The sequence below is a fragment of the Bufo gargarizans genome, chromosome 9 (assembly GCF_014858855.1).
Source record: "Bufo gargarizans isolate SCDJY-AF-19 chromosome 9, ASM1485885v1, whole genome shotgun sequence".
NCBI classification, from domain to species: Eukaryota; Metazoa; Chordata; class Amphibia; order Anura; family Bufonidae; genus Bufo; species Bufo gargarizans.
Window position 1 is genome coordinate 147,619,888 of NC_058088.1, and position 13,008 is coordinate 147,632,895.

General features: G+C 42.3%; 1 protein-coding gene across 4 annotated transcripts in view; it reads right to left on the reverse strand.

The window, feature by feature from the left end:
* SHROOM4 (shroom family member 4) overlaps window positions 1–13,008 on the reverse strand; it is a 140,797-nt gene that overhangs the window by 68,334 nt on the left and 59,455 nt on the right. The window lies entirely within an intron of this gene.

Here is a 13,008-nt window from a genome sequence, read left to right on the forward strand (position 1 = left end):
CAGGCAGCTGCTGCCAAGGCCAATAAGATAATGGGTTGCATCAAAAGGGGCATAGATGTCCGTGAGGAGAACATAGTCCTGCCACTTTACAAATCATTAGTCAGACCACACATGGAGTACTGTGTACAGTTCTGGGCTCCTGTGAACAAGGCAGACATAGCAGAGCTGGAGAGGGTCCAGAGGGGGGCAACTAAAATAATAACTGGAATGGGGCAACTACAGTACCATAAAAGATTATCAATATTAGGGTTATTCACTTTAGAAAAAAGACGACTGAGGGTAGATCTAATAACTATTTATAAATATATCAGGGGTCAGTACAGAGATCTCTCCCATCATCTATTTATCCCCAGGACTGTGACTGTGACGAGGGGACACCCTCTGCATCTGGAGGAAAGAAGGTTTGTACACAAACATAGAAGAGGATTCTTTACGGTAAGAGCAGTGAGACTATGGAACTCTCTGCCTGAGGAGGTGGTGATGGTGAGTACAATAAAAAGAATTCAAGAGGGGCCTGGATGTATTTTTGGAGTGTAATAATATTACAGGCTATAGCTACTAGAGAGGGGTCGTTGATCCAGAGAGTTATTCTGATTGCCTGATTGGAGTCGGAAAGGAATTTTGGGGAAAATTGGCTTCTACCTCACAGGGTGTTCTTTTTGCCTCTGGATCAACTTGCAGGATAAATGGCCGAACTGGATGGACAGATTTCTTTTTTCGGCCTTATATACTATGTTACTATGTAAAAGGATAGTCTTTTGCAGTGCTCACCTATTTCCGATTTTCAGATGCACGGACGTTGCCTGGACCCGGCTACAGGTAAAAATCCAAAAAAGGGAGAAAATCCAGCTTCTAAAAATCAGATCCTTTATTCCATGAAATCAAAGACGTTTTTCAGACACAGGATAAAAGTACACGGCCTACATGTTTCGGACACTCATATTACGGTCCTTACTCATGAGTAAGGACCGTAATATGAGTGTCCGAAACATGTAGACCGTGTACTTTTATCCTGTGCCTGGAAAAAGTCTTTGATTTCATGGAATAAAGGATCTGATTTTTAGAAGCTGGATTTTCTCTTTTTTGGATAGGTTACTGGGTATATGTGTACAATATTTTCAAGTACCACAAAGCAAATATATTAAAACCATGGGTTTATAATTAGGGTTGAGCGAACCCGAACTGTAAAGTTCGGGTTCGTACCGAACTTTACGGTGTTCGGCACCCGAACATTTCTGTAAAAGTTCGGGTTTGGTGTTCGGGTAATATTAATATACAATCGGAATGGAGTTTTCTCCAATCCGATGGTATATTTTAACTTGAAGCGTCCCCATCACCATGGGAACACCTCTGATTTGAGTTAGATAGTGAAAACTCAGATCCGACAGTAGATTCTAACACAGAGGCGTTCCCATAGTGATGGTGACGCTTCAAGTTAGACTATACTGAGAACTGTGGACATAACGGCCCCCTGCTGCCTGGCAGCACCTGATCTCTTACAGGGGGCTGTGATCCGCACAATTAACTCCTCAGGTGCCGCACCTGAGGGGTTAATTGTGCGGATCACAGCCCACTGTAAGAGATCAGGTGCTGCCAGGCAGCAGGGGGCTAGACCCCCCTCCCTCCCCAGTATTAAAATTATTGGTGGCCAGTGCGGCCCCCCCACCCCCACCCTATTAAAATCAATGTTTCAGTGCGGCCTCCCCTCTCCCCCCCAATTAAAATCATTGGTTAACAACCCCATAACCCCCCCCCCCCCAATCATTGGTGGCAGCGGAGCGGCAGTTCCGATCGCAGTCCCAGTTTAATCGCTGGGCTCTGATCGGTTACCATGGCAGCCAGGACTCTACTGCAGTCCTGGCTGCCATGATTACTTAGCACTTTTAGCAGCATTATACTTACATGCACTGTCTGTGGCCGGCCGGCGCTCCTCCTACTGGTAAGCGACAGGTCTGTGCTATAAGCAATGCTTAAAGCACAGACCTGTCACTTACCAGTAGAAGGAGCTCCCGGCCGGCCAGAGACAGCGAACGTAAGTATAATGCTGCTAAAAGTGCTAAGTAACCATGGCAGCCAGGACAGCAGTAGAGTCCTGGCTGCCATGGTAACCGAATCGCCCCAGCGATTAAACTGGGACTCCTATCGGAACTGCCACCAATGATGGGGGGGGGGGGGGGTTGTGCCACTGCCACCAATGATTTTAATTAGGGTGGGGGGGGGGCGAGGGGAGGCCGCACTGGACACCAATGATTTTAATACTGGGGGGGGGGGGGGGCCGCACTGGCCACCAATGATGTTAATACTGGGGAGGGAGGGGGTTCTGGCCCCTGTTGCCTGGTAGCACCCGATCTCTTACAGGGAGCTGAGAGCCGCACAATTAACCCCTCAGGTGCAGCATCTGAGGGGTTAATTGTGCGGATCACAGCCTCCTGTAAGAGCTCGGGTGCTGCCAGGCAGCAGGGGGCAGTTATGCACACAGTACTTAGTATATTGTAACTTGAAGCGTCCCCATCTGTGTTAGAATATACTGTCGGATCTGAGTTTTCACGATTGTGAAAACTCAGATCTGAAAAAGCTAATACTATTATTTTCCGTTATAACCATGTTATAATGGAAAATAATAAAGTGAAGTTCGGGTCCCCATTGACTTCAATGGGGTTCGGGTTCAAGTTCGGATCAAGTTTGGGTCCCGAACCCAAACTTTTTTAAAGTTCGGCCGAACTCCCAGAACATCTAGGTGTTCAACTCTACTTACAATGTGTCTCTGGAAGTAACTAAGAATAACGTAAAGAGGTTGTCACATGACTAATGTAAAAAATTAAAATCAGACATCATCTATTACATGTCAATGTCTTTCTAACAAAGCTAGAACCAGCCCTGTACCTCACATGGATCCAGAGATCTGCCCATTCATCTGCTAGATTTATATCAAACTGGCAGCACAAGGGGGTTGGAGGGAGGGACGGGGACGGGGGGGGGGGGGGGGGTAAAAAATAAGAGGGAAATTCAACATTAAGATGAGATGATGTATCGCTGTTTTGCAACATTGAAATGGAAGAATGTACTGTTTTACACTTTAAAAATAAAAAGATTAAAAAAAACAAAAAACTGGCAGCACAAGGGGAATGTCTTTTCTGCTGCAGCTCAGGAGGCGTGTCCAGGCTCTCCCTATCACGACTCAGGAGGCAGCTGAAGGATGAAAAACTGAGCATGTGCAGCCTTTTAGTGAGTAGGACAAAGAAATAAGAAAAAAAAAAAAAAAGAAGGGTAGGGTAGGGCTGGGCGATATGGCCTAAAATCTATATCGCAATATAATTTGAAGCATGTGCGATATAACAATATATTGCAATATATTATTTTCTTCTGTATATATACAAATTACATGGCAATCATCATCCATGTCCCCCAGCCAGCGCCATCAGCCCCATGACATAGCCATCCACCACTGACCCCCCCACCCTACGGTAGATTCGGGCCCCTGCTAATATACTTACCTTTCCTGCAGGGTGCGCGGATGGCTGATGGGGTCCGCAGGAGACGGACCGCGTCTTCTTCCCAGCATGCACTGGGAGGGACCTGATGTCACACACAGCGCCAGCCAGCGCGCTGACTATGTGTGAACGCAAGGCCCTGCAGTGCGGTGCAGAGTCGGGAGGCCACGGAGCAGTGAGTGAGAAGCTTCTTCAATTCACTACCGCTCCATGGTCTATTTGATATGGCGATATAACTAAAATCTATATCGCTGCCTGAATTTATGACGATAATATCATATATTGTTTATATTGCCCACCCCTAGTGGTGCTATACTAATACATTTTATTGAATAACTGAGTGCCTATACTAAATAGCGGCCAAGAATAGGCATTTCTATAGGGGTGCCGGCCCGGTGTATTGCGGATCCACAATGCATTACGGACGTGTGAATGGACCCTTAGTATGAAATAGTTGTGTTAAGAGTACTAGCAGTAGCATGCACATGGCACAATGCAACGCATTTTTTTTTACTTTTACGACTGTACACACATCTATATAAATCAGGACAAAACTGTTTATACAGTACAGCCAAATCAGGCAGCTTTATAGGAAAAGTCGCCCAACCGTTCTACACTGCTGAATGACAATTAATTGCTTTCCTGGAACTTCATAAAATAGACTTTGGAAAGCCATGTAACAGGGTATGTAGTGTACCATTGTCCTGATACTGTTTATGTATATCATATGTACGGAATGTATCTACCACTATTTAATCTCTGCAGAGGTTGTTACCCAGCTTTCCCTTACCCTCTGTACAGCTAGACAGACTTGCCTTTCAAGTTTTTGGGGTAGTTGGGTGACAACATTGTGGAGCTGCATGGCTGACCACAAACCATGTTGCTCCCATACTATATGTTGAATACATCATGGGGCAATTATAAGCTTTATTATGCACCAGAATATTCTGCCTTCACCATTTTTATTTTGCGCAAAATTTATGATTTGGGTTGTTCTATGTGTCTATATCTGTGATGTTGCTTTATAAAGTGGTTAAGGGAATATGCAACACAAAACACCTCAAAAATCCCTATTTATGACACAATGCACCATATGGCCAAATACGGTCTAAGACTAGCCAAAAAACAACTTACGTCTAGCAGGTCATATGTGAATCAAAACTGTGTAGCATACACTTCATATACACTACTCACAAAAAGTTAGGGATATTTGGCTTTCATGTAAAATGTATAGAAAACGTAAAAAGTTCATACTACAGTGATATTATATCATAAAAGTAGGGTATTTAAGTAGAAACATGTAATGGTGATCTCCAAAAATGTATTGAAACAAAAAAGCCAACAGTTTTGGGTATACCCTCACAAAAAATATTAATGTCAATAACTTGTCATGTGGCCCTGAGCATCAATTACAGCTGGACAACGACGCCTCATTCTGTTCACAAGTCCACTAATGGTCTGCTGAGGCGTGGCATCACACTCTTCTTGAAGGGTGGCCCTCAGGTCATTGAGGTTCTGAGGTACAGAGGTACACGGCGACTCAGCTGATCCCATAGGTTTTTAATGGGATTCAGGTCTGGAGAAAGAAATTAGACCTGTGTTCTTCATGCAGAGGCACAATGACCAGATTCTTGATATTATTTTACTATGGGCTTGTCACTGTATCATTCACAAAGTGTAGGAAAGTTCTGCATTGACTGGACACACCTGCCCACAATGTAACACCACCACCAAAAGCTCGTCAGGTGACAACAGCGGGTAATGCAGAGATGCTCTCCATGACGACTTCAACATTGTTGGTGGCCATAATTTCTGCTCAGCGTGAATTGACTCATCAGTTAACAGCACTGAGGCCCACTGGTCCCTCGTCCAGCGTAGATGTTCCCTGACCCATGCAAGACGATGATGTCTGTGGTCTGGTACCCTTGCAGGTCGTATAGCACATAAACCATGGTAATGTAAATGGTTTCGAATGGTCTGACATGACACTTGGGTGCCTCTACCTCATCCTTCAGTCCTGCACTGTTGCTCCTGGTTTACGACTCGGTCTGCTGAATATGTATGTACCTCTGATACATTGCTCTGGTGCCTCTGGACCAGCTGCCTTGTGTGCCAATCATCCTCAAGAGGTAGCGACCTGGTGTTCCCCTCAGGAAAGTCTATCCTCACCATCAGGGGTACTGTGAAGAACGAGGAGTTCACTTAGACAATGCCCTTAGAGGAGGTAGGACACGTGGCACAGTGGGTTCACACCTGCTGGTTCGTGACAGGTGTCGTCTTGGTCTTAAATGTGACCAGCATGAGGAGGAGGACTATTTAAATACAAATTCTAATTGAAGCTGGAAATTTATTGGGCAATTCATGGATCAAAACACGTGTTGTGAATCTTGCCATTAAGCTCCTTGTTAGAGAACAGCAAGTTGTGCAAAAAGTACACAAAGAACTGAACAGTTGGACATGTGCAGTCAAAAATTTCGAGGTCACATGAAGTTCACCTGTAAATGTTAAAGTGCATTATAGGTTCATCCTGAAATTTCATACACAAGCCAAATATTCCTAACCTTTTGTGAGTATTATATTTGGCGCTGCAAGTGTGCACCACAAATTTTTGCGCAAATAAAAGATACCATTAAAAGCACAGTGAGATTTACTGTATTTTTCACTTTATAAGATGCAGCTGATAAGACAGGCGAGGAAAATAAGGCTGCTTTCACACTAGTGTTCGGCTATCCGCTCGTGAGCTCCGTTTGAAGGGGCTCACGAGCGGACCCGAACGCCTCCGTCCAGCCCTGATGCAGTCTGAATGGAGCGGATCCGCTCAGACTGCATCAGTCTGGCGGCGTTCAGCCTCCGCTCCGCTCGCCTCCGCACGGACAGGCGGACAGCTGAACGCTGCTTGCAGCGTTCGGGTGTCCGCCTGGCCGTGCGGAGGCGTGCGGATCCGTCCAGACTTACAATGTAAGTCAATGGGGACGGATCCGTTTGAAGATGTCACCATATGGCTCAATCTTCAAGCGGATCCGTCCCCCATTGACTTTACATTGAAAGTCTGGACGGATCCGTCCGAGGCTATTTTCACACTTAGCTGTTTTTTGCCATTTTAATGCAGACGGATCCGTTCTGAACGGAGCCTCCGTCTGCATTAATATGAGCGGATCCGTTCAGAACGGATTTGATCGAACGCTAGTGTGAAAGTAGCCTAAGAATATTTCTTCAGAACAAACCCACAATCTTTCAGACCCTCAAATTAAACCCCCATGTTCATCAGACTTCAGATCAGCCCCCTCTGGGCCCGCGCTGCACTGTGACCTGACTGTGTACAGCGTCAGGTCATAGTGAGCGCACTACATCCCAACACAGTCAGGACAATACAGGGAGCAGTAAGTACAGTGCTTTACTCACCGATCCCCATGCCTCCTGGATAATAGTGAGCACTTTCATAATGAAAGCACTCACTGTTATTTGCTAGTATTCCCTATTTTTCTCCCAATTTTGGGGGGAGAAAAGTGTGTCTTATAAAGAGGAAAATATGGTATACATCTGCCCCAATGTATCACAGAAGCAGTGTGTATTTTACGTAACCAATTGGAAGTCTGTATAGTCTGTATAGAAAAGAATGTGAAGCTGTAATAAGGACCCTCTGAATACTAAATATATCTTAATAATGCCCCCTCCTCACTGCTAAATTCTGCCATCGCTAGGCATATTAGGGTAACGTCACACATTGCACAACTTTCTGCAACAAAATATGCACCATAAAGACACCTCCCTATGAGCCTATGGGGATAAAAAGTGTCAATACTTGTGTCCTGTTCCACTGCAAAATTAACATTCCTCCACCGAACAGAACACAAAGTTTTGTTGCTGATTTCCTGTAGCATTCATTTCAACTGAGAATTTGGCACAGAAATACCAAACATTATTCACACAAAAAATCCACAACAAAGAACTTCAATGTGTGAAGGCACCTTTAGTCTTTCATACTCCTGGGAAAGATGGGTAGCAAAGCATGTGGAACTGTAATAGAAATATACCAAACTAGATTAATGCTTCCCCTCAATACCAAATCAATCATCTTATGTTTGCCTTTCAGGGTCCTTGGAAAGCTAGGTAGCAAATAATGTGTAGCTGTAATAGGATCCGAATACTATATCTACCTAGACTAGATCAGTCTCCCTCTCACTACCAAAGTGTGCCAGCAAGCCAGATTTCCCTTTTACTAACTTGGAAAAAATGGGTCACTTTTTTAAAAAATTTCGTGAAAAATTTAAATGAAGAAAATAAACTGTAAAACTGACCTATTCCAGTCTTTGCAAATTCCCTTCAGCACAATTCAGCTAATAGGCTCCATTATGTCCCTTCCTGTTTTAGGCTAGGGCTACACGGGGACATGTCATTCGACAAAAAAGTGTGCAGTTACACAGCGAAGTGTGTTCTGCGAGTTCTTCTCGCTGAAAAGTCATAAATTTTTTTTGCAATGGTAGTTAATTATGTCGCACTGCAACATGCCGAGACTGTTGCACAAAAATCAAACTTGGAAGGATTTTTTGCAATGGTTGCATCACAGCATGTCGCAGTGCAACGCCATTCACTCCATCACAAACAGCAAAAAGTCACTGTGCAGCCCTGGCCTTAGTGAGGTCATGTTTGTGAGAGGGCTAGGCAGAAAGAGTGCCCGCTGGTTCCTGCAGCTTGCTAAACGTCTTGTGAGATTAACCTTTTGGGGACATCTATTTATGTATATTTTTAATTTTATTTTTTAATATTTTTGGAGAACTTTTTACTTTAACCCCTTAGTGATCAATCTGCTTTGGGCCTTAATCTTTTTCATCATCACCTACCAAGAGCTACAAGGGTTTTATTTAGTAGTCAATGTACATACAAGGGCTTGTTTTTTGCGGGAAAAGTTGTTAGACATCAGCCATAAGTTATTGGATTTAATATTTGTAGTTATTAACGTTCCTTCTTTTCTGCCTACATCAGACTCTGACTCCTTCCAGCTATCCTTGGTCTCTATCCTTTGTCGGGCATCCTTACAACCCCTGCAGCACAAACCTAACCGCTCTGGCAGTGCCAAAGCCATACAGCTTTACCAAAAGTAGTGGCGTCTGTAGAGACGAAAATATAAACACCAGGGGAGAATGGCTGAGAAATAGCTATTTAGGGAAAGATATTTTTTAACCAATTCAACACAAATTGCCTACTCGTACATGTGCAGGTATTGACTAGGTTTTGTTCAGGCTTCCTGGTGCAGTTTTGAAGCTAAAACAAAGTGTAGTTTCACAGAAGAATAGACTAGAATCCGCCTGTTATACGTTTTCTCTTATTGGTTCTTTACGGTAGGAGCAGTGAGACTATGGAACTCTCTGCCTGAGGAGGTGGTGATGGGGAGTACAATAAAGGAATTCAAGAGGGCCCTGGATGTATTTCTGGAGTGTAATAATATTACAGGATATAGCTACTAGAGAGGGGTCGCTGATCCGGGGAGTTATTCTGTTTGTCTGATTGGAGTCGGGCTTCTACCTCGCAGGTTTTTTTTGCCTTCCTCTGGATCAACTTGCGGGAAAACTGGCTGAACTGGATGGATGGATGTCTTTCTTTCAGCCTTACAAACTATCCACAACTGGTTTTGGATTCAAAAATTGCATCTGAAAACTTAAATAAAACCTGAACATAGAGCTCTAAATTAGATTACATCCAGAACCTAACTTTTATCTGGAATTCTCAACATATAAGCTCAAACAAAAAAAAAAGAAACTTTTCAATGTAACATAGTTTAACCCCTTCCAGTAAAAGCCAGTATGGACCAAATGCTGAAGCCCCAATTTACAAATCTGACATATGTCTCTTTATGTGGCAATAACTTTGGAGTGCTTTTACTTATCCAAGCATATGTTTTACCTTTATGTATAAAAAAAAATCCCACATGTCTTGTGATGTCTCTCCCTGTCTTATGTGGTTACGGGTCTGAAATTTGGAGTACATATGAGGTGTGTACTCTTGGATTCATGTCCAGAAGCCATCACGGGCTTGTTATTTGAAATAAGGGCTCTGTAACGTTAACTTTAGAATATATCATTGCCTCAGATCTATCTGTGTGAACAGTTTATGACCTTTGTAATGTTCATGTATACATATTGGATATATATGTACATTTTTTATTTGTACGCTTAATAAAATAATGATTGAACCATAAAAAAAATCCCAAATTTACAGAAAATTTGCAATTATCTAAATTTATCTACTTAGTGATTACTTGCAAAATAGTAATTAACATTCATACTATGTATACTTCATATTGACATCATTTTGAAAATATGATTTCACTTTTTAGAATGTTAGAAGGCTTAAAATCCTGGAAGCAATTTTCAAAATTAAAAAAAATTCTGAACATTTTCCATTTTAATCAATTTTTGCCTGTAACATAGCAAGAGTTAACAGCAAAACAAACTCAATATTTATTATCCTGATTCTGAAGTTTACAGAAACAGACCATATGTGGTCGTAAATGTCATCATGGGCACATGGCAGGGATCAGAAGGAAAGGAGTGCAATATTTTTTGGGGGAGGCAGATTTTGCTGGAATGGTTTTCATTTGAAGAGACCCCAGGTACCCCATGAAAGGAAACCATCAGAAACTAACCCCACTGTGGAAACACAAGGAAATAATTGAGGGGTGCAGTGTGTTCTTTGACCCAAGAAGCACTTCATAGAATTTAGAAATGCTAATCTGTGAAAATGGCTGTGTGAGGGCTTGTATGTTGCAGCACAACCTTAGTTTTATTTTTTGTAACATTTTAGGAGGTGGGCAAAAATTTTAATAGCCATATTTTTCTTTTTTATGGGGTTCCTTATGTTGTACATAATATATTATATGCTAATTTTATTCTGCGGGATGATACGGTTATGGCGATACCAAATTTATATAGTTTTTTTTTTTAAATTACCACTTTTTCAGCATAAATCACTTTTTTTAATTAAAAATAAGTTATCTTTTGCATCGCCATATACAAACATCCATAACATTTATATTGTTTTAACAATGTAACTGCGTGAGGGCTTGGTTTTGAAGAACGGGCTGTAGTTTTTATTAGTACCATGTTGGGTTACATATGACTTTGTGATAGGTAGACAAATATTGCAATTCTGTCAGTGTTTTTTTATGGGTTTCTCCATGCGGTATATATGATATAACTTTCTTCTATGGGTTAATGCGGCTATGGCGATACCAAATTTATATAAAAAATTTTACGTTTCCTACTTTTGCAGCATAAAAATCACTTTTTGAAAATTTTAAATAAGTTACATTTTGCATCGCTATACACTAACATCCATAACATTTTTATTTTACAGGAAACAAAGCTGTCTGCTGACTTGTTTTCTCCAAGACTGGCTGTAGTTTTTATTGGTACCACTTTAGGATACATATGGTGCCTTGAAAAATCTATAATCTCTAATGTGCAGGCAAAGGAGCATTGAGAGGGCTGCAGGGGGCCCAGATGGCAGAAGGGTGGGCACAGTTGGCAGATGAAAGAGCCCACAGGGGCTCACAGCATTACCGTTTTGCAGAATCTGATTTCCACGGACACAATCTGTGGCGATCAGAGCCTGCAAACAGCATTTACACTCGAATTGGTTAGTCTACTCTACACAGACTAACTAAACAGAGTGATAGCTGACAAGGGACCACTCTTATTGGTCCCTTGCCAGCAGCTCCCGTGTCTCTTCTGTAGGGGAGAACGGAGACTATACAATGGCAAAGCCTCCAGTAAAAGTTTGGGCGTAACTATATGCCTGACTGCATAAACTATCATGCAATCTGGACATACAGTTACACCCATATGTGGGAAGGGGTTAAAAGGGCTGTCAATATAAGATTGGTGGGGATCTGACCTGCCAATGAGCTGTGAGACTGACGCTCCAGAAGTCAGCGCCAGAAATACACTCTGTGTAGTGGACCGAGCTGGTAATACAAGTATTACTGTTAACACTTTTTGTATTTTTTTTTTATAAAATAAAACTATTCAGCATCAAAGTTTTTTTTTTTTTTTGCTTGTTGGGACTCATAATCTAAGTTCCCTATCAGTATGTCTTTGTAGTGTGGGAGGAAACCGGAGGACCCGGAGGAAACCCATGCAAACAGAAGGGCCTCAAGGCGCCAGTGCTAACCACGATTCACCATGCTGCCTGCAAGGGAATGTCTCCATAGACAGTGCCAGTCAGATAGTACCCAGTACACTGGGCTAACAACCACGTGTCCCCACGCCCCTGTCTTTCTCTCCCATACACAACATACATTTTAAGTACACCGGATTTGTATAAGAAATTTTAGAATTGGATATCTTCAAGTCGCATTTAGATGAATAGGACATTTACAGAAAGTTCTGCAACAATCTGCTGTGTGAATTTACTCTTAGGGCTCAGTCACACCATTGTAGGCCATCCATCCCCAATCTGAAATATTAAAGGGAACCTGTCAAGTTGAACATGGAGTCTGAGCAGGTATCATGTTATAGAACAGGAGCAGAAGAGCAGATTGATACATTGTTTTGTGGAAAAAAGATTCAGTATAACTTATGTAACTAATTAAGGGTACTTTCACACTTGTGTTAAACTTTTCCGGTATGGAGTTGCGTCCTATGGGCTCAATACCGGAAAAAAACTGTTTTATCCTAATGCATTCTGAATGGAGAGCAATCCGTTCAGTATGCATCAGGATGTCTTCAGTTCAGTTACTGTATGGTTTTTGGATGGAGAAAATACTGCAGTAGTTCCGGAAAAACGGATCCGGTTTTGCGGTCTGCGCATGCACAGAACTTTAAAAATGTGAAAAAGATAAATACCGGATCCATTTTTTCCGGATGACAACCGGAGAGATGGATCCGGTATTGCAATGCATTTATGAGACTGATTTGCGTCTGGATCAGTCTACAAATGGTATCCGTTTGCATACATATTGCCGGATCGGGCAGGCAGTTCTGGCGACGGAACTGCCTGCCGGAATCCAACAACGCAAGTGTGAAAGTACCCTTATATATTTCTATTCTGCTCATACTGGGCTTTGACGTCAAGGGGGCGGTCCCATCAGTGATTGACAGCTATCTCTGTATACACAGTCATACAGGGAAGGCTGTCAATCACTGAAGGGACCATCCCCTTGCCTACAAAGCTTAGATTGAGCACGAATTTAAATGTTACACTGAATCTTTTTTCCAAAAAATTATGTTTTATTCAGTCTGCTCAGTTTCTCCTGTTCTATAACACGATGCCTGCTCAGACTCCATGTTCAACTTGACAGGTTTCTTTTAATCCTTCAGGTTGGCAGCCTGGGGACTTGTGAAGGCTCCCAGGCCTTCCTCTGGAATCTTTCTACCAAGCCTTGCAGATGGAAGGACTTAACAGGAAGAAATCATATGATATATCTCACAAAACATAACATATAAATATAAAAAAGGAAAACTATTAAATATTCAAATCACCCTCTTCCCTTTTTAAAATATAACCGTTTATCCTGCAT